Source organism: Chiloscyllium plagiosum, chromosome 46 (assembly GCF_004010195.1).
Source record: "Chiloscyllium plagiosum isolate BGI_BamShark_2017 chromosome 46, ASM401019v2, whole genome shotgun sequence".
NCBI classification, from domain to species: domain Eukaryota; kingdom Metazoa; phylum Chordata; class Chondrichthyes; order Orectolobiformes; family Hemiscylliidae; genus Chiloscyllium; species Chiloscyllium plagiosum.
The window spans coordinates 11,565,868-11,590,107 of NC_057755.1; the positions used below are offsets into that span (position 1 = coordinate 11,565,868).

General features: G+C 43.7%; 1 protein-coding gene across 8 annotated transcripts in view; it reads left to right on the forward strand.

Moving 5' to 3' along the window:
- The window catches only part of LOC122544099 (probable G-protein coupled receptor 139), a 91,838-nt gene that overhangs the window by 47,391 nt on the left and 20,207 nt on the right, over positions 1-24,240 (forward strand). For 5 of the 8 annotated variants that reach the window (XM_043683129.1, XM_043683121.1, XM_043683124.1 and 2 more), the window contains one exon: positions 18,663-18,788. The exons of 2 other annotated variants lie outside the window; for them this stretch is intronic. The gene's annotated coding sequence lies outside the window, so the exon portion shown is untranslated. Of the gene's footprint in view, positions 1-18,662; positions 18,789-22,107; positions 22,875-24,240 lie in introns of those variants that run through there. One more of the 8 variants, XM_043683128.1, reaches the window with a different exon arrangement.

The window sequence follows — 24,240 nt, forward strand, 5'->3', positions numbered from 1 at the left end:
GGCATAGCTTTAAATTAAGGGGGGGTAGGTATAGGACAGATGTTAGGGGTAGGTTCTTTACTCAGCGAGTCGTGAGTTCATGGAATGCCCTGCCAGTAGCAGTGGTGGACTCTCCCTCATTATGGGCATTTAAGCGGGCATTGGATAGGCATATGGAGGATAGTGGGCTAGTGTAGTTTAGGTGGGCTTGGATCGGCGCAACATCGAGGGCCGAAGGGCCTGTACTGCGCTGTATTCTTCTATGTTCTATGTTCTATGTACATAAGGTGGAGGAAGCAAGGGACTTGCTCAGCTCTAGAGGATGACAGGCAGGCAAGGAAGGAGCTCAAAAATGGTCTGAGGAGAGCCAGGAGAGGACACGAAAAAGGCTTGGCAGGAATGATTAGGGAGAATCCAAAGGCATTTTACACGTATGTGAGGAATAAGAGAATGATCAAAGAAATAGTAGGGCCGATCAGGGATAGCATAGGGAAATTGTGTATAGAGTCTGAGGAGGTAGGGGAGCCCTAAATGAGTTTTTTTCCTTCTGTCTTTACTAAAGAAAAGGACCTTGTAGTAAATGAAACCATTGTGGAGCAGGTCAGCATGCTGGAACGGATAGAGATTGAGGAGCTGATGTGCTGAAAAATTTGGCAAACATTAAGTCGCCAGGGCCAGATCAGATTTGTCCTCAGCTGCTTTGGGAAACGAGAAATGTGATTGCTTCACCACTTGCAAAGATCTTTGCATCCTCGCTCTCCACCAGAGTCGTACCTGAGGACTGGAGGGAGGCAAATGTAATTCCTCTCTTCAAAAAAGGAAATAGGTAAATCCTCGGCAATTACAGACCAGTCAGTCTCACGTCTGTCGTCTGCAAGGTGTAAGAAAGAATTCTGAGGAATATGATTTATGACCATCTGGAAGAGCATGGCTTGATTAAATGCAGTCAGCATGGCTTTGTGAGGGGCAGGTCATGCCTCACAAACCTTATTGAGTTCTTTGTGGATGTTACTAGACAAGGTGATGAGGGTCGAGCGGTGGATGTGATGTATGTGGACTTCAGTAAGGCAGTTGATAAGATTCCCCATGATAGGCTCATTCAGAAGGTCAAGAGGAATGGGATACAGGGAAATTGAGCTGTGTGGATACAAAATTGGCTGTTCGAAAGAAACTGCGAGTGGTAGTGGAAGGAAAGTATTCTGCCTGGAAGTATTCTGTTCTTCGGCCTCTACTCTTTGTAAGTTTTATAAATGACTTGGATGAGGAGATTGAAGGATGGGTTAGCAAGTTTGCAGACGGCACAAACGTTGGAGGTGTCATTGACAGTATAGAGGACTGTTGTAGGCTGCAGCGTGACATTGACAGGATGTAGAGATGGGCTGAGAGGTGGTAGATGGTGTTCAACCTGGATAAATGCGAGGTGATGCATTTTAGAAGGTCGAACTTGAAAGTTGAGTACAGGATTAAAGGCAGGAGGAACAACGGGATCTTGGTGTGCAGGTACATAGATCCATTAAAATTGCCACCCAAGTGGACAGGATTGTTAAGAAAGCATATGGGGGATTGAGTTTAAGAGACGTGAGATCTTGTTGCATCTCTATAAAACTTTGGTTAGACTGCACTTGGAATACTGTATCCAGTTCAGGTCATCCTAATGTAGGAAAGATGTGTATGCTTTGGAGAGGGTTCAGAGGAGGTTTACCAGGATGCTGCCTGGAATGGAGGGCTTATCTTACTGAACTCGGACTTTTCCTTTGAAAAAGAAGGAAGAGAGGGAACCTAATTGAGGTGTACAAGATAATGAGAGACAATTGATAGTCAGAGACTTTTTCCCAGTGCAGAAATTGTTAACATGTTAACATTTAAACTGTTTCGCAGAAAGTATGGAGGGGATGTCAGAGGCGGGTTCTTTACACAGAGATTTGTGAGAGCATGGAATGCGCTGCCAACAGCAGTTGTGGAAGCCAGGTCATTGTGGATATTTAAGAGACCGCTGGACATGCATATGGTCACAGAAATTTGAGGGTGCATACATTAGGTTTACCTTACATGAGGATCAATGGTCGGCACAACATCACGGGCTGAAGGACCTGTTCTGTGCTGTACTGTTCTATGTTCTATTATATGGTGGGAAGAGGTGTTATCCAGCTAGCTGTGGAAATCCGTGGTTTTGTAAAAAATGTCAGGGTCAAGTCGGTCGTCATTAATTGAGATTGAGGGGGGAGGGTTGTGTCAGAGTGTGTCCAGGTGAATTTAAGGTCGGGGTGGAATGTGTTGGTGAAGTTGATGAATTGCTCAAACTCCTCGTGGGGACATGAGGTGGGCCCCATGCATCAATAAATGTAATACTCGCCGTGACATCGAACACTTCTTCCGCCGCCTCAACCTCTGAGCTTACCTTTACAATAAGGACTCCCGCCCTCGTTCCTCAGATCCCTTCACCCGCCTCCAACTCACTCTATCCACCTGGACACGCCATGCTGGCCTATTACCAACACTCGATCTCTTCATTTCCAACTGCTGCCGAGACATTAACCGCCAAAACTGTCTACCCTCCTCACCCACTCCAACCTTTCACCCTCTCAACGCGCAGCCCTCCACTCTCTCTGCTCAATTCCTAAACTCACCATCCAGCCAGCAGATAAACAGGGTACAGTGGTAGTTTGGCGCACTGACCTCTTCACCACTGAAGCCAGACGCCAACTCGAAGACACATCTACCTACTTCCCCCGGACCATGACATCACCCCCATCACCAAACTATTATCTCGCAGACCATACAAGACCTCATCACCTCGGGAGATCTCCCACGCACGGCTTCCATCATCATAGCCCGGGAACCCTGCACCACCCGATTCTACCTTCTTCCCAAGATCCACAAGCCTGACCACCCTGGTTTACCCATTGTCTCAGCATGCTCCTGCCATACCGAAGTCATGTCATCCTACCCCGACACTGTCTTATCTCCCCTAGTCCAGGAACTCCACACATACTTTCGAGATACAACCCACGCCCTCCACCTCCCACCTCATTTCCCGGGCCAGCAACGCCTCATCTGCATCATGGATATCCAATCCCTCTACTCCTCTATCCGCCATGACCAGGGCCTCCAAGCCCTCCGTTTCTTCCCCGCTCGGCGTCCCCAACAGTACCCTTCCACTGACACTCTCATTTGTTTGGCTGAACTGGTCCTCACCCTTAACAATTTCTCCTTCGAATACTCCCACTTCCTCCGGACCAAAGAGGTAGCCATGGGCGTCCGTATGGGCCCCAGCCATGCCTGTCTCTTTGTTGGCTATGTAGAACACTCTATCTTCCGTAGTTACACCGGCACCACACCCCACCTCTTCCTCCGCTCCATCAATGACTTCATCGGCGCCATCTTGTGCTCCCATGAGGAGGTTGAGCAATTCATCAACTTCATCAACGCATTCCACCCCGACCTCAAATTCACCAGGACCATCTCTGACATCTCCCTCCCCTTCCTGGGCCTCTCCATTTCCATTAATGACGACTGACTTGACAACTGACTTTTTTAAAAAGCGCAACGACTCCCACAGGTACCTGGATTACACCTCTTCCCACCATACCTCCTGCCAAACTTCCATCCCGTATTCCCAATTCCTCCGCCTCCACCACCTTTAGAGACCATAATTTCCCTTCCCAGGTGGTTAAAGATGCACTGCAATGTATCTCATCCACACCCCGCATCTCCGCCCTCGAACCCCACCCTTCTAACCATAAAAAGGACAGAACTTCCGGTGCACACCTTCCACCCTACCAACCGTCGAATAAACCGCATCATCCACTGATATTTCTTCTACCTCCAACCGGATTCCACCACCAGCGAAATATTTCCCTCTCCTCCCCTTTACACTTTCCACAAAGACTGTTCCCTCCGTGACCACCTGGTCAGGTCCACGCCCCACCCACCCCAAAAACCCACCCTCCCTTTCTGACACCTACGCCTGTCACTGCAGTAATTGCAAATCCTCCACCCACACCTCCTCCCTCACCTCCATCCAAGATGCCAAAAGAGCCTTCCATTCCCATCAAACTTTTACATGCACATCTACCAATATAATTTATTGTATCCTTTGCTCCTGCTGCGACCTCCTCTACATTGGGGCGACTGGACGCCTCCTCGCAGAGCGCTTTAGGGAACATCTCCGGGATACTTGCACCAATGAACCCCACCGCCCTGTGGCCCAACATTTCAACTACCCCTTCCCACTCTGCCGAGGGCATGTAGGACCTGGGCCTCCTTCACCGCCACTCCCTTACCAGGAAGAACACCTCATCTTCCTCCTTGGAACACTTCAACCCCAGGGCATCAATGTGGACTTCACCAGTTTCCTAATTTCCCCACCCCCACTTTAGACCGGTTCTGACATTCCAGCTCAGCACCATCCCCATGACCTGTCCTACCTGCCTATCATCCATTCCACCTATCCACTCCCGCTCCTCTCCGAACTATCATCTTCATCCCCACCCCAATTCACCCACTGTTCTCTTTCCTGCCTTCCCCCACAATCCTCTCTGACCTATCATTTCCATCCCCACCCCCATTCACCTATTGTTCTCTATGCTACTTTCTCCCCACTCCTGCCACCCTCTCATTTATCTCTCCACCCTGCAGTCTTCCTACCTCTATTCCTGATGAATGGCTTTTGCCCGAAACCTCGAATATGCCTGATCTCTGTACCTTTCCAGTACCACTCTAATCCATTGCCAGGGATTTCCCTATAACCCTTCTTGAAAAGAGGAACATCCACCCTCTTCCAATCCTCTGGTACGACTCCTGTGGCGAATGAGTTCGCAAATATCCTCGCCAGCGGCTCAGCAACCTCCTCTCTCGCTTCCTAGAGCAGCCTAGGATAAATCTTTTCTGGCCCTGGAGGCTTATCAATCTTAATGTTTTGTAAAATTTATAGCACATCAACTTCATCAATCCTGATCTGGTCAAGACTGCATCCCAGCTCCTCTAAGTTTTCATTTACAACAAGTTCCCTCTCCTTGGTAAAAACCGAAGCGAAAATCTCATTTAGGGCTTCCCGTATCTGCTCAGATTTCACGCACAAGTTCCCTATGGAGAAGGTAGGGCTGATTCCTGATCAGCCCTACCTTCTCCATGATCATTCTCTTATTCCTCACATATAAGTAAAATGTCTTTGGGTTGTCCCTAATCCTTCTTGCCAAGCCTTTTTCATGCCCCCTCCTGGCTCTCCTTAGTCCAATTCTGAGCTCCTTTCTAGCTAGCCTGTAATCCTCTAAAGCTGTGCTCGATCCTTGCTTCCTCCACCTTACGTAAGCTGCTTCCATCCTTTTGACGAGAAGTTCCTCTGTTCTCGTCATCCAAGGTTCCTTAACTTTATCCTTTCGTCCCTGTCTCAGAGGAACAAATTTGTGCATCACTCGCAACAACAGCTCCTTAATAGTCTCCACATGTCTGCTATGCCCTTTCTGTGGAACAATTGCTCCCAGTCTGTACTTCTCAACTCCTGTCTGATAGCGTCATAATTTCCTTTTCCCCAATTAAATATCTTCCCTTGGTAACTGCTCCTTTCACTCTCCTCGGCTGTGTTAAATGTGAGGCAGAAAGTAAGGTCTGCAGATGCTGGAGATCAAAGTTGAAACTTTATTGCTGGACACTTTCACCAAAGTGCTCTCCCACTGCGAGATCTGACACCTGTCCTGGCTCGTTGCAGAGCACCAAATCCAAAATCCAAATCCCCTCGTCGGTCTGTCCACATACTCAGTTAGGAAACCCTCCTGAACATACCTGATAAAAACGGCTTCATCCAAACTGAAGGAACAGTTTAAAATACTCAACAAAAGAAAATTTAATTGAACCAGATAAAACTTCAGCAAGAAATTTCCGCCCGTCCCTCACTCAGGACAAAATACTTTATGTTAGATTATGAGGCTGGGAAAATCACCAGAAGAATTAATAATTCTGAAGAGAGAGGGTGTATTAGCAGAGTTAAAGCGATTGCAAATTGTCTCCTAGCAGGAGAAGGACAGTGGGCAGGGGGATCATTGTGAGGATTTAGTGAGATGATAGGAACGGGGAGCATTGAAGGTTCTGGAGGTGCTGAGCATGTCACAGAGAGTGGTCAGGACCTGAACGGTGTTACAAAGCCATTGCGAATTGCTGCACCTGGAGGTGTTTGCAGATGTAGGGAGGGACACAGATAGTTTTATTTATCCATTAATCCATGAGATGTAGTGTCACTGATTGGGCCAGTACTTTTTGTCCCACTCCTAATTGCGCAGAGGGCATCTCAGAGTCAGCCATGTTGCTGTGGGTCTCGAGTCACATGTAGACCAGACAAGGTTAGAATATCAGATGTCAATGCTTAACGGAGGTAAGTGAACCAGATGAGTTCTTCCTACTGATAGAAATGATTTTATGGTGGCCTCACCAAAGTCTTGTCCAGCTACAACTAGACATCCCAACCGATATTCACAATGCTCTGACCAATGAAGGCAAGCGGCCCAAACGCCTACTTTACCAGCGTGGCTACCTGTGACACTATTGTCAAAGAAATGTGTACCTGCACTCCGTGGTGTCTGACTGACAACGCTACCCATGTCCCGAATATTAACTGTAAAAGACCCGCTCTGGTTGGTCTTACCAAAATTTAACACCTCACATTTATTTACTTCAACTCCATTCTATTTCACAGCCCACTATTCCAATAATACTGTTAATCCTGTTGTAAAATAGATAACCTTCACTGCCCACTATATCACCAATTTCAGTGTCACCAAAAAAAACACGTACTTACCAGCAAACCAATACTCCCATTCAAACCATTTATCCAAATGAAAAACAATAGTGGACCGACTACACGGCTGGCCACATGCCTCCATCAGAAAAAAAACAAAATATCTCTCACCACCTCTGTCTCCTACCATCAAGGCAATTTCATATCCAGTTGACCAACTCTTCCTGGATGCCGTATCGTTTTACATTCTTCTCATCATATTACGCAGTCTACCATAGAACATAGAATAATACAGCACATGTCTTTCAGCCCTTGATTTCTGGCCAATGTTTTACCCTGCTCTAAGATTAAACCAGCCTACATACCCTTCATTTTATTATCTCTCAAATGCCTATCCATGTGTTATTACATTTACCTGATATATCTGACTCTTCTATCACCGCTACCAGTGCATTCCATGCGCCCATCACTCTGTGTAAAGAACCTACCTCTGAAAACTCTCCTTAACCTTCTCCAATCACCATAAAATTATGCGTCCTTGTGATAGCCATTTATACCATAGGAGAAAGGTCTCTGGCCATTCACTCCATCTATGCCACTCATCATCTAGTTCACCTCTATTCAGTTGTCACTCAGCCATCTTCACTCCAACGAGAAAAGCCTTCGCTCCCACAATTGTCTTCATGAGACATGATCTGGAGTTCAGGCAGCATCCTGACAGGTCTCCTCTGTACCCTCTCTGGACAGTGAGGACTCAAGGATAATCATCAAAGACACAGCAATCTCTTCCCTCGCTTCCTGTAGTAACCTTGGAAATATCTCGTCTGGCCCACGGGAGTGAGGTAATATTACGTTTATCAAAATTTTCAGCACATCCTCCTCCTTAACATCAACCTCTTCATGTATATCAGCTTGTTTCAGACTGTCCTCTAAAATGACAATATCCCTCTTGGTAGTGAATACTGAAGCAAAATATTCATTCAGGACCTACGCTATCTCTTTCGACCCCAGGCACAAGTTCTTTCCACTATTCCTGATCGGCCCTACCTTCACTCTGGCCATCCTCACATAAGTGTGGAACGCCTTACGTTTTTCCTTTATCCTATGCACTAAAGCTTTTTCATGCCCTAATCTAGCTCTTCTAAACCCATTCTTCAGTTCCTTAATGGCTACCTTCATAGAATCCATATAATGTGGAATCAGGGCATTTGGCCCAACAAGTCCACACTAACACTCTGAAGAGAAATCCAAACCAGACCCATTCCCCGAACAGAGTCTAGATTAGAGTGGTGCTGGAAAAGCACAGCAGGTCAGGGAGTATCCGAGGAGCAGGAAAATAGACGTTTCAGGCAAAACCCCTTCATCAGGAATAGAGGCAGGAAGCCTCCAGAGTGGAGAGATAAATGCAGGTGGGGGGTGGAGCTGCGGGAGAAGGTTGCCAAGAGAAAAATAGGTGAATGGGGTGTGGATAGAGGTGTCATTTACTGTATCCCGGCCGATCCCGGGAATGGAAGATTTTCTAATGAGCAGTGGTGGAGTAGATGGAGTTCAAACGACTTTCAGTAGAGAAGAACTAGAGAGAAATTTAATGAGATATTCTGAGGGGGAGATTGACAGGGTAGGTGCTGTGAAGTTAGGAATAGGCCCACCAGAGCTGGGCTGAGCATAATGGCAGTATAAACTAATATCATCTGTCTGCATATGGTCCAATCCCTCTATTCTCTGCCTGTTCATGTTTCTGTATAAATAACTCTTCAAAACTTTGCTCACGTTTCTGATTCCATCCGCTCAGTGTATAAAAAAAGATTTGCATCACACACCTCGTTTAAAGTTTATCTTTCTTATCTTAAAACTATGCACTCTAGTATTTGAGCTTTGCTCATTGGAAAATAAATTCCGACGATCCACATTATATATGCCTCTCCTAATTTATATTCATGTACCTGGTCGCCTGTCAGCATCTGGCACTCTCGCAAAGCAATCCAACTTTATCCCTTTTGCCATTATACCTAACACACACGTAAAACACTGATAAAGTTCTGACTAACCTCTATGTCACCCTTTCCAAATCCTCTTCATCCTTCCCATTGTGTGGCGATGAGAATTGCACACAGTACTTCCAAATGTGGCCAATAAAAGTTTCATACAATTTCAACATCACATGCAAACGTCGATACTCAATGTTGTGGTTTATGAATGTAAGTGATCCGTTTGCTTTCTTTCCCATCTTATCCATTTCTGTTGCCTTTTTCAGGGAGTTACGGCTTTGCACCAAGATTTTTGTGAATATCAATGTCCCTCACCATCCTAACTTTCTTCTTGCATTTGACATCCTAAAGTCTGTCATCTCTCACGTGTCCAGATGAAACTCCATTTGCCATTTCTCCCTCCATCTTTCTCGCTGAACCACATCTTGCTACAACCATTAATATCCTTCCTCATTATCCCCAACTCCACCAATTTACTTGTCGTCGTCAAAACTTATCTTTGCCACTTCATTTGGATTCCCTTGAGTGAGAATCTGTAACCAAGTGATATAAAATCACAGGAAGGGCTCGCCCATTCAAGATGGAGAGGACGAGGAATGTCTTGACTCAAAGGGTAGTGAATCAGTGGGAATTCCTGACTGCAAAGGGCTGTCGAGGCATTGTCATTAATTATATTTACAGCAGAGAAGATCAGATTTTAGTTAATCCAGGAAACAAGTGATTTGTGGAAAAGGCGGGAAAGAAGAGTTGGGGATTACCGGATTAGCCATGATCTCATTGAAGGGCAGAGCATACTCAGTGTGCCAAATGGCCTAACTATCTTCTTACAACTCATGGTTTTAACTCAAACTCAGTTTATGCTGTATAACATTATGGGTCTCTGCTTAGAAAACTCATGTAAAACGAGATTTTTAGACATTTGTTATTATACAACATTTGATCTGAAGGTCCTGTACTGCGCTATAACATTTTATGTTCTACGTTCTATTCCGGTGGAGGGTCCTTGACATGCTATTACAGAAACCATCTCGTATACAATCCAGGATTCCAGCCATTGCAGGACTGATACTCATTAATTATCCAGTCGGAATAGAGATGACTGTCACACACAGTTACTGTACTGCCCTTGCTGCAAGTGCATTCAATGTCCTGATTGTAACCATATTTACATTACAATTACTGTTTGTTCCTATAAAAGTATTCCTACTAATAATTGCTACTGCTTGCTTATACTCAGCTGAACCCAAATAGACTGCAAAGGTTAATCTTCGGATCCACGTGGCTGTCTCAATAATGCATTAAACTCATCCAACTTTCCCATCCTAAACTCATTGTAATTTCTGGATAATAACGGTCAGAAAGCAGAATTGCAAGGACTGTTTAAGTCCTCTTTACTGCATAACATTGTTAGACACTGCATTCGACAGGGAAATATTGGAATTTGTAACAAAGGCGCTGGGAGAATTGTGAGGGGATTTAATGTTCCTGTCTCATCATCTCATTTACGTTGGGTCACAGACGAGGTTGACACATCCCACTCTGAGGGTGAGTCTGTAGGTGGCAGGACAGACCCATGTGGGTTCCACAGACTCTGTTACACTTGGGATAAAAGGTGGCCGTTGGAAGGGGTGGATGGGGCATTGGGATTGTAGCGCGCTCCTTGTACTGTTTTCTCTTGGATTCCACATTTTCCCCACAGCAAGTCCCGTTGCGCTTGACACCTTCCGAATGCCCACCCTCCACTTTAGATGGTCTTGGTCCAGCAATTCCCAGGAGTCGGTGGGAATGCTGTGCTTTGCCAGTGAAATCTTGGAGGTATCTCTGAAGCATCTCCTCTAACCATCGCTTGCCATTTCAGAGCTGGAAGTAGAGTGCCAGCTTGGGCAGTCTCGTATCGGTAATGGAGATGACGTGACCAGCCCATCACAGGTGATCAGGTGGGGTTAGTGCCACAATGCTGGGGATGTTGGCCTGGTGGAGGAGCTGGTGTCTCTGTGCCTGTCTTCCTAGCGGATTCACAGAATCTTGCATAGGCAGCATTGTTGGGACTGCTCCAGCACCTTGCATTTCCTGCTGCAGACAGTTCATGTCCCAGAACCATACAGGGGAGTGGAAACTACCACGGGTTGGTGTTGGATCTCATGCTGTTGCAATTGAACACGCTTACACTCAGATAACAGAAGGCTTTGCTAGCACACTGGAGGAATTGCTGGATCACTTCCTCAATATCTGCTTTGGTCAACAGAACACTTCCGAAGGATTGGAAGGTCCAAGGTCTCCCCGTGAACCTTGATTATCGGGGATACTCTCTGTAATGTCAGGCCTGGTTGGTGGAGGGCTTTCATCTCGTGGATGTTCAGGGTGAGACTCGTGTTCTTCTATGTCCCTGTAAATGTGCTGACAGTGGTCTGGAGTATGTCCTCTGATATTGTGCACACACAGACACCATCTGCATACTAGAGCTCAATGACACTGAGTTGGGGTGAGTTTGGTTTGGGTTTGCTGGAGCTGAAGGTTGATTATTTTCCATCTGGCTCTGTAGGTTAGGCTCTTTCCAGCTGGCAGCTTGTTGTGGTGAGGTGAATCAGTGCAGCGAGGTAGGTCAGCAACAGTGTTAGAGCAAGAAAACAACCCTGCTTTCAGCAGTCCAAATGGGGAATTCCTCACTGGGGGAGCCATTTATTATTCCCATGATTTCCATGTCATCGTGGAACAGTCGAAGGATGGGAAAGAGCCTTATGGTGTAGCCAAAGCAGAGAAGGACGATTCATAGTGTTTCTTTGGTGACGGGGTGAAAGGACTTTTTAAGGGCGAAGGCGGCCATGTACATGGGCAGGCTCTCTTCACTGTATTTCTCCTGCAGCTGTTACATGGTAAAAATCATTAATGTTCTGCCCCTCTGTGGCTGGAAGCCAAGTGCGATTCCGGAGGAGTTGCTCAATCTCATGGACGAGATGGGTGAACAGGATCTTGGCGATGAATTTTCCAATGGTCGACAGCAGTGAGATTCCTCTGAACTTACCACAGTTGAACATGTTCCTTTTCTTGAAAATGTTCACGATTGTAACATCTCAGAGTTCTCCTGGGATGTTCTCCCCCTTCCAGGTCAGGCAGTCAGGAGAGTTTCACTGGGAGCTCTGTGCCTCCGCACTTCAATACCTGCTCCAGCAGCTAGTTGTTCTTGAGTTGGCAGACGGCCTTCTCTACTTTGTGTGGGGCTGGGGCATTGCTGAGCCATGGTGTGTAGCGTGCTGTGGAATTAGTCAAGGCCGCTCGTATCGATCACAGTGAGGGAGTCTCTGAAGTGCATTCCCCAGCATTGTTTGATGGCTTATTTGTCTACATAAGAGTGACTCTCTCCTTAGCGAGCAGTGGCCTTGTTTGTTTGGGTGATAAGATGGAATTCAAATGGATCATGAAGTTTTATACTAACCACTCCAAGCACACTTCACAATCTAAAATTAGAAAAAAAAAGCAAATTATATGTGTATCAGAGGAGTGCTACCCAAGGATAACAGGGCAAACATACTGAAATGCATGGCTATAAACTAACAGCAAAAGATATTCAACAAAAAGACATTTCATTGACACAGACAAAACTTTAGCAAGAAAGGTCATTCAGTGGCTCACACAGTCCTTTATGATCATGTTAAAAGAGGGATCAAAGACAATCAATAAACACTCACAATTCTGAAGACTGCTTTTTTTTAAGAAACTGATCAATGGCTGCCAAAATGTTGAAGCATATGCTAAGAGTCGAGCAAGGATTCTCCATTTAAGAAAAGTAGTAAGGAAAAGCCAGGGTGTTATAGACCCGTAATCCTGACATTGGTGTATCGGTGGTGGCCAAGCTTTTGGAGGGAATCCTGAGGAACATGATTTACATGCATTTGGAAGGGCAAATGCTGATTAGCGATAGTCAGCATGACCTTGTGCATGGGAAATCATGTATCATGAATTTGAGTGAGTTTTTGAAGAAGTAACAAAAATTATTTATTAGGGTAGGGCAGTAGACGTGATCTATATGGACTTCAGTAAGGCGGTTGATAATGTCCCTCATGGCAGACTGATCAGCAAGGTTAGATCTCATGGAATACAGGAAGAACTAACAATTTGAATACATAACTAGGTCGAAGTTAGAGGACAGAAACATATGGTGGAGGGTTGCTTTACAGACTGGAGATCTGTGACCAGTGGTGTCCCAAAAGGATCAGTGCTGTTTCCTCTACGTTTTGTCATTTGCATAACTTATTTGGGTGTGAATATGGGAGTTAGAAATAGTAAGTTTGCAGGTGACACCAACAGAGAAGAAACTTACTTCAGAGCAAAAAGGGATCTTGGTCAAACAGGCCAATGAGGATATGTGCGAGGTGCTTCATTTTGGAAAAGCGAATTCGAGCATGACTTATATGCTTTATATTAAGGTCCTGGGGAATGTTGCTGAACAAACAGACCTTGGAATGTAGGTTCCTAATTTATTGAGAGGAGAGTCTTATTTAGATGGGTTAGTGAAGAAGGCATTTGGTATGCATTTCTTTATTGGTCAGAGCATTGAGTATAGGAGTTATGAGGTCATGTTGAGCTGTACAGGACATTGATTCGCCCATTTTTTGAATAAAGTGTTCAATTCTGATCTCCTTTCTATCGGAATGATGTTCTTAAACATGAAAGGCTCGGAAAAGATTTACAAGAATGTTGCCAGGGTTGGAGGATTTGAGCTGTAGGGAAACTCTAAATATGGTGTTTTCCCTGGAGGGTTGGAGGCTGCGGGATGACAGAATAGTGGTTTATAACATCATGCTGGAAATGGACGAGTTCTTTTTCTGGGGTGGGTGAGTTGAGAACTAGAGGAAATAGATTTAGGGTGGGGGAAAAATATAAAAGACATCCAAGGGGTAACTTTGTCATCAAAGGGTGATGTGTTTATGGAATGAGCTGCCAGAAGAAGTAATAGATGCTGGTAAAATTGCAGCATGTAAAAGGCATCTGGATGGATATATGGATACAAAGGTTTTGGAGGGATATGGGTGCGGTGCTGGCAAATAGGACTGGATTATGTTGGGATATCTGGTCAGCATGGACAAGTTGGATCACAAACATCTCTATCTATGTGACATCCTTCAGCCTCACAATCCTTTGGATCTCTGGAAACTCCTCCTGCCTCACAATACTTCTGCCGCCTTCAGTCTCATATTCTCCCATCTGCATACTGTTGTCCAGAGTCATAACCTTGCAATTCTCTAATTTCCTCCAACGTCCCAAAACTATGAGATATATGCTTTCATCTCATAACAACCATAAGTGAATGCCCACTTTTTATTTTGCGACTTGATGGTGGCACTTTTAGCTTCCTCGACCCCGAGCTCCAGAATCTGCTTCTGAACAGCTCCATCTCTACCTCACTGTTACCTCACTTTCACTTAGATGAAGAAGGACATCACCATGGTCATTCCTACGCCACCATTTCTCCCTTTCAAACAATCACTAAACTGTAAATAGTCCATCGTTCGCAGCAAACTGTCCAGACTTCAGGACAACATCGACAACAACACCACACAACCCTGTCACAGCAACCTCTGTAAGTCATGTCAGATCATCGACGTTGACACTAACATTGCTCGTGGGAATACCACTCACCATGTGCACAGCAGATACTCACGTGGCTCGGCCAACATGTCTATCTCATATGCTGCAGGCAAGGATGCCAGATTATGGTACATTGGCGAGACCATGCAGGCACTACAACAATGGATGAATGGACGGAGTACAACATTCGCCAGACAGAGATGTTCCCTCCCAAATGGACGACACTCCAGTGGTCATTTCAGCCACCGATCATCATGTAAGCGTCCTCCAAGGTGGGCTTTGAGATATACAACAATGCAGAATCACTGAGCAAAACATGACCACTTTGGCCTGAATGCTCATCTTTTTACATATAAACAAAATAGCTTCTCAACACCCTATATATCTCTGTACCAAACAAGTCTGATCAGAGCCGAGTGTGTCTTATTACTCCTCTCAAAAGAAATAAGGACACAGTAACTTTGAGAAAAGCAACAGCTTTTGGAAAAAATAATGACCAGCTTTATTGCATCTCCCCACTTTGGAAAATGAACCATCAATACCAAAATATGGCTTCATTTTTAACCCTTCAAAAACCCAGTTTTTAATCTAAACATACATGTACGCTATACTAACCACAAACATGTGAAAATGCACAACCACATGCAAATTCAGTCCGCAGCACTCCTGCCAATTTCATTGCCATGACCTGCCACATGCACAATTGCCAAACTGAATGGTTGCAACAACAACCTCTATCAAAACAATCTGACATTTTCCAACAAATGTCAATAGGTCATTATCAGTGGATACGATTGTTTTAGATGCATTGCTGGCAACATAAACTCTGAAATGTTGTAAGGCCATCACCAACCTTAAAGACTCCCTCTCCACCGTTGAATATTTCTGTTGTTGAACATGCAGCATCCCGGAAAAATAACCGATGAGTCCTTATCATCCACCTGCAGGAGCACTGCACCAACAACCGCATCACTGGTATTGATAACTACCTTGAAAGGCTTTGTGCAATCAGGTGTGGCTAATACTGCGGCATCGGTTAACTCAGGTTTTAGGCTGTCAAGTGCCTTTTGACGGTCTGCTGTCCACTAAAAGATCCTGACCTTTGTTAAACAATTCATTGAGTGGCGTAGCCACACTGCTCAAGTTCAGCACAAACCTTCGATAAAATCCATTCAGAACCAGAAAACGTATTACTGGTTGTTTAGTCAATGGTGTGGGAAAATCACCAATTATTTTCATTTCTGTATCCGGTGGAGCCATTTGTCCATGTCCAAGGATATGGCCCAAGAAGGTGACTTGGACATTGGCAAATACAATTTTAGCTATGTTTGCTATCAAGCCTGCCTTATATAGTCGATCAAAGAAGTCTGATAAATGCTGTGGATGTTCCATACATGAGTGACTAAAAATCATTAGGTCATCCATATACACCACACAGTCAGGTCATCCGGCAAAGACCTTCTTCGTCAGTCTCTGAGAAGTGACTGGCGCATTTTTCGTACCAAGTGGAATGACTTTGAACTGATATAGGGTGGAGTGGTGCTGGAAAAGCACAGCAGGTCAGGCAGCATCCGAGTAGCAGGGTAATCGACATTTCAGTCAAAAGCCCTTGAACTGAAATCGTCCATTTGGCGTTACAAAGGTCAAAATTGCTTTTGCTCTCTCAGACAGATGTACTTGCCAGTAGCCCCTCTGCAAGTGGGCAGCATGCCGGCTCAGTGGTTAGCATCTCTGCCTCACGGTAACAGCATCCCAGGTTCGATTCCCCCTTGAGCGACTGTCTGTGTGGAGTTTGCACATTCTTCCCTTGTTTGTGCGGGTTTCCTCCGGTTGCTCTGGTTCCCTCCTACCATCCAAAGATGTGCAGGTCAGGTGAATTGCCCGTGGTGCTCAGTGCATTACTCAGAGGGAAGTGTGTTTGGGTTGGTTACTCTTTGGAGGGTTGGTGTCGGCAGGTTGGGCCGAAGGGCCTGTTTCCGCACTATAGGGAATCTAGTCAAGTCTAAATGTAAGTTGCTTGTCCCACTTTTTCGACACTGTCCTCCAACTGTGGAATTAGATATACATCAGTTTATGCAACGACGTTGAATTTGAGATAGTCCACACGTGACCGTTCGGTACTATCTGGCTTTGGCACCGTGACTGTAGGTGAGTTCTACTCACTGTAACCCACTTCCATCATGTACTGGACCATGTGCTCTATCTCCTTCTGAAATTGTGCCCCATTTAGAATGTTATGCCAATAAGGATTCTGCTTAATCTGAAAAGCATCTCCTGTCTGCACATCTTGCACAATTAGATTTGTACTTCCCAATTTATTTTCCCATATCTCCCCATGTGATAGCAATAACTCTTTCAGGTCATTTCGATTTTCCTTTGGAAGGCAACTCAATAAATTATCTCAATTTTTGACAATCTTTCCATTATCCAGTTTAATTTGAGGATGTCTCATCCGGAATCCTCTGAACGTGTTTCTTCCTTCTGTGCAGTGATCATTAATACCTTCTCCTATTGCTTTCCTTTCCTATCAAGATACCTTTTGAGTTGATTCACCTGAAACACTCTGTGACATTTCATCCTCTCAGGAGTCCTATTCAAGTAGTTCACCTCACTCAATTTCCTCTCGATTTCATAAGGTCCACTAAACTTTGCTTTTAACGATTCACCTGTTACTGGAAGTAACACCAGTACCTTATCCCTAATTGCAAAATTGTGAATTTGTGATTTCCGTTTCCTCTTTCATTGCATGCTGCGATACTTTTAAATGTTGTCTAAGTAACTCTCCAGCTCTATGTAATAAGTCTCCAAAATTTGGCACATCGTCCAAATGGATGGTATCTGGATTCTGACCTATTATTTTCTCTTTAATCAATTTTAATGGTCCTCTTACTTCATGCCCCAGCATTAATTCAAATGGACTGAACATGTTTGATTCATTCAGTGCATCTCTGATCGCAACAAAATACAAACAGAATTCCCTTACCCCAATCATCTGCATAATTATGACAATAAGTCCTCAACATAATGTTTGATGCCATCTCTGTAGTGCTTCCTGCGAGTCTGGATAGTACGTAGTAGATTTGAATTGCTTTATTCTCAAGTTATCCATAACCTTGTCGAATGCATTGCGTGTGAAGTTTGATCCTTGATCTGACTGGATTGCTATTGTTACTCCGTATCGAGTAAAAACATTAAGTAATTCTTCTACAAACCTTTAAGCTGTGATGTTGTGTAATGGGATACCCGCTGGAAATCGAATTAACACATCCATTATTGTTATTAAATATTGTTCCCACTTTTTGTTTGAGGTAGGGGACTTATACAATCAATCAAGACTCTTGGGAAAGGTTCCTCAAATACTGGAATAGGTATTAAAGTTATAGGTTTTATTACTGCCTCTAGTTTTCCGATTAGCTACATGAATGATACATCTGGCAGAATTCAACTACATCTTTGTGTACTCCAGGCCAGTAAAAAAAGATCTCTCTGTTTTTTGGCCTGTGTTTTCCTCACCCATAAATGACCTCCAGGTTCTGGCTCATGCGCCACTGGGAGCAATTTCTTTCTATAGAGGACTGCCAAAACATTTTAATGAATCTTTGCCCGTGTCTCATCTGCTTGAATGTATTAAGGTCTCAGTTTCCTCACTAAGACAAAATTGTTAAGCAATAACACTAAGGGATGCTTTCACTTTCTTTCTCTGTAAATGCCTTTGATATAATTATTTCACATTCTCTTTTTTCTGCTGTAATTCAATCAGCTTAGCCGAGCTAACAATGATTGCATGCTTACCTATTTGATACTGCTCTGTGCTACTTATCTGATCAAACAAGTTCTCGCATAACGCTCTGTTAGCTTCCTTATCTGTGTCGTTTGATCCGTCCTGCTTCAACCTGTGCCTCTGTGACCTTGTTATCACACAGTCAGGGAAAATTCCTATAAAAAACACATTCTTCATGTCTTCAGTTGCCTTCGTCCACATTTTAAACGAGACTAGGAAGCATAAGCATTTGGTGAGAGATTGTCTAGTACTCCTAATACAAATTCTACACTCCTTCTCTGGACTCTCTAGCCTCACTTTACACAACTGAGGACTTTTTGTCTCACATGAATTCCTGTTACTATTACCTTTTCTAGCAATAGTCTCTGAGGAGTATTTATCTCCTCATCCTTCAGCATTATAGACTGAAAGGATCCTGTGTCCCTTAATGTTGTAACCTTCTTACTTACTGCTCCTGGCCTATGTGAATAAACTTTACACTTGCATGTATATTTTTTAAGCAGATCTGACATTTCCTCCTTAATCAACCTCTGATTGTCGTGTGCACGCTGAGGCAGTAGTCTAATTTCCTTTGTGCTTTTTGTTACATATCCAACAGATGTTCCTACCTCTGGCTTTCTCCTTGCCCACCAACACCGTGATTTCGAGTGGCCCGCTTTATTATAATTGAAACTTCGGAGATTTATAACTTCTTTGTCCCTTCAAGTTTCTTTTCTGTTGTGTGGTAAGTTATCCTTATGATTTTCAACGAGCTATATCTTTCCCTTTCCATGTGAGCATTTCTCTTTCCTGCAATTTATATTCTGAAATTGATTATGGAAGCCAAACAGAGTTTTATGACCCACCGCATAATCATCAGCTACTTCAGCTGCTAAACTTGTTGTTTTAACTCTCTGCTCTTCTACATGAGTTGGCACTAATTCAAGCAGTGAATTTTTGAATTCCTCTCAGAGGATATCATAGCTCGAGTTTTAAAATTCTGAACCATCTGTTGAAAGTATTCTGTTTGATCCTTTCAAACTCAATGTAGATTTGACCTGTGTCCCTCCTCAGATTCCTGAAACGTTGTATACAGGCTTCTGGTACAAGCTCATGTGCACTTAAAATGGCGTTTTCACCTCCTCATACTCCCCAGATATCTCCTATGACAGTGATGCGAAGACCCCACTAACCCTCCCCACAAACTTCGTTTCGATCAAAAGATCCAAATTGCCACTGACCACACTCCACTTTTTTAACCCACCTTTTCAAATGAGATGAAAAAAGGCTTCCACATCCACCTCATCAAATTTAGGCAATGCTTGAAGATACTTCAACAGTTTCTCATTAGGCTTCTCACTACCGGGGGCTTGCTCCTCCTTCCTCTCTTGCTCGTTCCTACCCTCAGCCATTACCTCCAGCCTTTTAAGCTGATGCTAATTTTATGTGTCAGTTTTTGAAGTTCCAAAGCTCTCTTGTTTTATTTCTCAGCTGTCTCTTTATCCCTCTCTTCTTCTTTTCACTATAGTTCAAACTGTTCCATTTTTGCTGCCCTTTATGTCTCGCCTCTAACTTAAGTTGCCTCAGTTGCAGTCGAATTCTTGTCATATCCATGGATTCTGATGTTTTCTCCAGCAAGTGTTTATGCTGAGCTACTGCTGTAATGATCTCTCCTTTCGTCACTGAAGCAGGCAATCACAATTGCAGCTTCTCTGCTAATTCGTGCAGCTTGGTTATATTCACCTTTTGCAAACCTTCCAAAGTCACCCCATCCACTTCCAGAAAACGTTTGGTGACTGGAAGTGCCATTACTATCCCAACCTTTGAAGAGAAAATGAGGTCTGCAGATGCTGGAGATCAGAGATGGAAATGTGTTGCTGGAGAAGCGCAGCAGGTCAGGCAGCATCTAGGGAACAGGAGAATCGACGTTTCGGGCATTAGCCCTTCCTGCATTTGCCTTGTTAAATCTACTAGAATTTTATTAGTTTCTGTTAGATCCTCCCTCGTTCTTCTAAATCCCAGTGAATGTCCTTCTAACCAATCCTTTCTGTCAGAATGCATCAGTCCTGCCATCACAGTAATCAGTCTGGTAAACCTTTGTTGTACAGCCTCCATAACCATAATATCCTCCCTCAGGTAAGGATTCCAGAACTGTATACAATACTCCAGGTGTTGTCTCACAAAGCTCCAGTCCAATTTGACAATAGAACATTACAGCGCGCGTGGCACAGGGCCTTATGGCCCTTGATCTTGCACCGACCTGTGAAACCAACCTGAAACCCATCTAACTTGCACTGTTCAATTATCACCCATATTTTGATCCAATGACCATTTAAATGCCGTTAATGTTGGCAAGTCTACTACTGTTGCAGGCAAGAAAGTATACAATTGTTGCACGCCCGTACTACCGTCTCAATAACGAAACTAACTCTGACATTTGTCCTACATCAATCACCCTCAATTTAAAGCTGTGTCCCCTCATGCTAGCCATCATCATGCGAGGAAAAAAGACTTTCACTATCCACCCTATCGAAACCTCTGACTTCCTTACACATCTCTATTAAGTCACCACTTAACCTTCTCTCTAGCGAAAACAGCCTCAAGTCCCTCAGACTTTCCTTATAAGACATTCTTTCCATACCAGGCAACATCCTAGTAAATCTCTGCACCCTTTCCAACGTTTCCAAATTCTTCTTGTATTATGGTGACCAGAACTATATGCAATACTCCAAATAATGTCGCACCAGAGTTTAATACAATTGCCAGATGACCTCATGACTCTGAAACGTAATCCTATATCAATAAAACCTAACATACCATACCATCTTATCAAACTTCGTGGCAACGTTCAGGGATTATATACATGGACACTGAGATCACTCAGCACTTCCAAGCATCTTACCATCTTACTCTGCATTCCTGTTTCTCCTTCCTAAGTGAATCATCTCACATTTTTCCGCATTAAACTATATTTGCTACTGATCATCCCAGTTCTGCTGCTTCTACATGGGTCTCTGTACCCTGCAACATCCAACAGCACTGCTCACAACTCCACTGACCTTCGTGTCATCAGCAGATTTAAGAAACCGTCCTTCTATGCCGTTATCCAGGTCATTTATAAACATGGCAAATAGCAGTGGATCCAAAACAGATCCTTGCAGTACACCACTAGGATATGAACTCCAGGTTGAACATTTCCTATCAACCACCACCCTCTCTCTTCTTTCAGATAGCCAATTACTGATCCAAGCTGCTAAACCACCCTCAATCCAAGACCTCGGTATTTCCTGCAAGAGCCTACAGTGGGGAACCTTATGAAACGCTTTACTGAAATTCGTATACACCACATCAACAGCTTTACCGTCATCCACTTGTTCGGTTACCTTCTCAAAGAAAGCAATAAGGTTTGTGAGGCACAATCTATGCTAAAAAAAAACATGCTGACTATCCCTAATCAAATTATTCTTTCTAGATGCATATACATCCTATCTCTTTTCATTCTTCTCGGCACTTTGCGCACAACCAAATAAGGCTCAGTGATCTATAATTCCCCATAATCTATTTTCCCCTTTTTTGAACAAGAGGACAATATTTGATACCTATAGTTTTCTGCCCGCCACTGTAGCCAAATTTAACCTTTGTCTACCCAAACACGCCAACAACCGACATAAAGACATTAGCACATGCCACTCGCTGTTTAAAATCCCGTGACGAGCCCCCAGTCTGTTATGGACTAGGTCGGACCACTCAAAACATTCCTAAGGAGGCCGCCAAGTCCATAACATTACAATTTGTTTCGGTAAGTGTACAGAGAAAATTAGCCACAGTGAGTTAGCGATGTTGACTACAAGTTTCTAAAACAAACAAGAATTTATTCACAAAATTATGCAATGAAACACAAAGAACAGAATAACGAACTCTTACAGAACTCAGTCCATCCAAACCAGAATTAATTAGCTGCTCTGGATACACACAACTGTCCCAATAAGCAAACCTCTCTGAAAAACAGTACAAATGGAACATATGCTTATAAGTTGAAGTCAAAAGGTCTGAAGAAGGGAGAGAGAGAGAGAGTTTGTTTCCACACAGCTTATCATGCTAGTCCAGACATGTAGTTTGTCTCCAGCACCACCTTTTTTTTTGCATGAATCCTTCTGCCTCAGTTAATCGGGTATTAGGTCATCTCTTCACTTGCCATTCAGCTGTTGACAATTTACTGTCACGGTCTGATATTTGTGATTACGCAGATGGAGTTATTATTCAGCCTGAGTATAGTCCGCTCACACGATTAGTATGATGTTTCAATCTCTCTGCCAATAAATTCTGTGCCTGTGCGCTTCTCCTCACTTCACCTGACGACGGATCAACCTGAAACCTAAAACCCTGGTGCCGTGTGACTTCTGAGGTTGTAAAATCCACCCTCACAAAGAACAGCTTTTATCCAGCCAGTCTGAGTTTCGGGTCCGGGCTCAGTTTGGGGGTTGCACTGTGCGAAACATCATTGGTTACAATACTGCAAAAGGGCCGTGTTCTTTTTTTTGTCTTCAGTTTTGCCAAATTGGCCGATCTGCTTTTGGCAAAAGGAAAACCTGTTGGGAATTCTTGAATTAATGGACCAGTGGTGTCACTGTCGCGAGCATGGCACACGTACTGAAAGCAAAGCTTCGTGTTTCGGGATGTTTAGCAACAAAATCCGGCTTTAAATGAATTCTGAATTTGGATTATTGCAGAGTTTCAGACATCACGGGAAGCGGGGACAAAAAGGGATTGGAGACAGCGCTGAACATATTGATGGGAATGGGACTGTGTATGAGGAATTTCAGCAATGGCGGTAGGTTAGAAAGTTTTGACAGTTATCAATGTAGAACAGAAGGCTGAAAGCTGGTCTGATTGAAGCTTTCCAAGTCATGAGGGGTCTAAACAGTGGACATGAGGGAAAGGATGGAGAGGTATTATTCAGAGATGTAAGGTCATTAAGTAAATAAATAAGTGAGATGAGTAAGGTCGTTTTCACACAGGGAGTGGCGCGTGTCTGTAAATCACAGTCTCATTGTGACAGAACGGCAGCTTCAATCGAATTATTGAAAAAACAACAATTAGACGGTTATGTTAAAAGTAACAATGTGCAGAGTTACAGGGAGAAGGCAAGAGAATAACACTAGAAGAGACACGCATTTCCTCACTGTAAAGAGCCAGCTATGATGGTGAAACAGTTGATAAATGGTATATAAAACACATACGATTTTATTAAGTGTTTTCATCGAGTTAAGTCTATGTCAATTCTTTTTTTTCTTTTGATTATATTTTAACTGTGGTGTAAGAATAAAACATGATTTACATTAATCTGCACAAATGTTTGGGAGGAAAACGGAGCTGGTCTATTTTTAGTTTACAAACGACACAAATTTCAATGGAGTTGCGGACAGTAAGGAGAATTGTCAGAGGATACAGCAGGACTTCGTTCGTTTGGAGGTATGGGCAGAAAATTGCAACGGAGGTTAACGCAGGCAATTGTGACTATATGTGTTTTGGAAGGGCAAGTACTAGTGGAACTGATACAGTGAATGGCAGAACCCTTCGGAGTATAGAGATCTCGATGTGATTTCCACAGATCTCTGAAGAGAGTAGCACAGGTAGATATCATTTTCTTTTTTAAAAAAAACAAGGCCTATGGCATGCTTGCCTTCACTTACAGGGGCATTGAAGATTAGGATGGATATGTCAAGCTGCAGTTTTATAGAACTTTAATTATGCAACACTTGGAATATTGCATACTGTTCTGGTCACCAGAGGATTTGGTTGTTTCAGAGAGGTTACAGAAAAGACTTACCAGGATGTTGCCTGGAATGGGGCAGGTTAGCTGTGAATACAATTTGGCTACAGTGGCGGGCAGAAAACTATAGGTATCAAATATTGTCCTCTTGTTCAAAAAATGGGAAAATAGATTATGGGGAATTATAGATCACTGAGCCTTATTTGGTTGTGCGCAAAGTGCCGAGAAGAATGAAAAGAGATAGGATGTATATGCATCTAGAAAGAATAATTTGATTAGGGATAGTCAGCATGTTTTTTTTTAGCATAGATCGTGCCTCACAAACCTTATTGCTTTCTTTGAGAAGGTAACCGAACAAGTGGATGACGGTAAAGCTGTTGATGTGGTGTATACGAATTTCAGTAAAGCGTTTCATAAGGTTCCC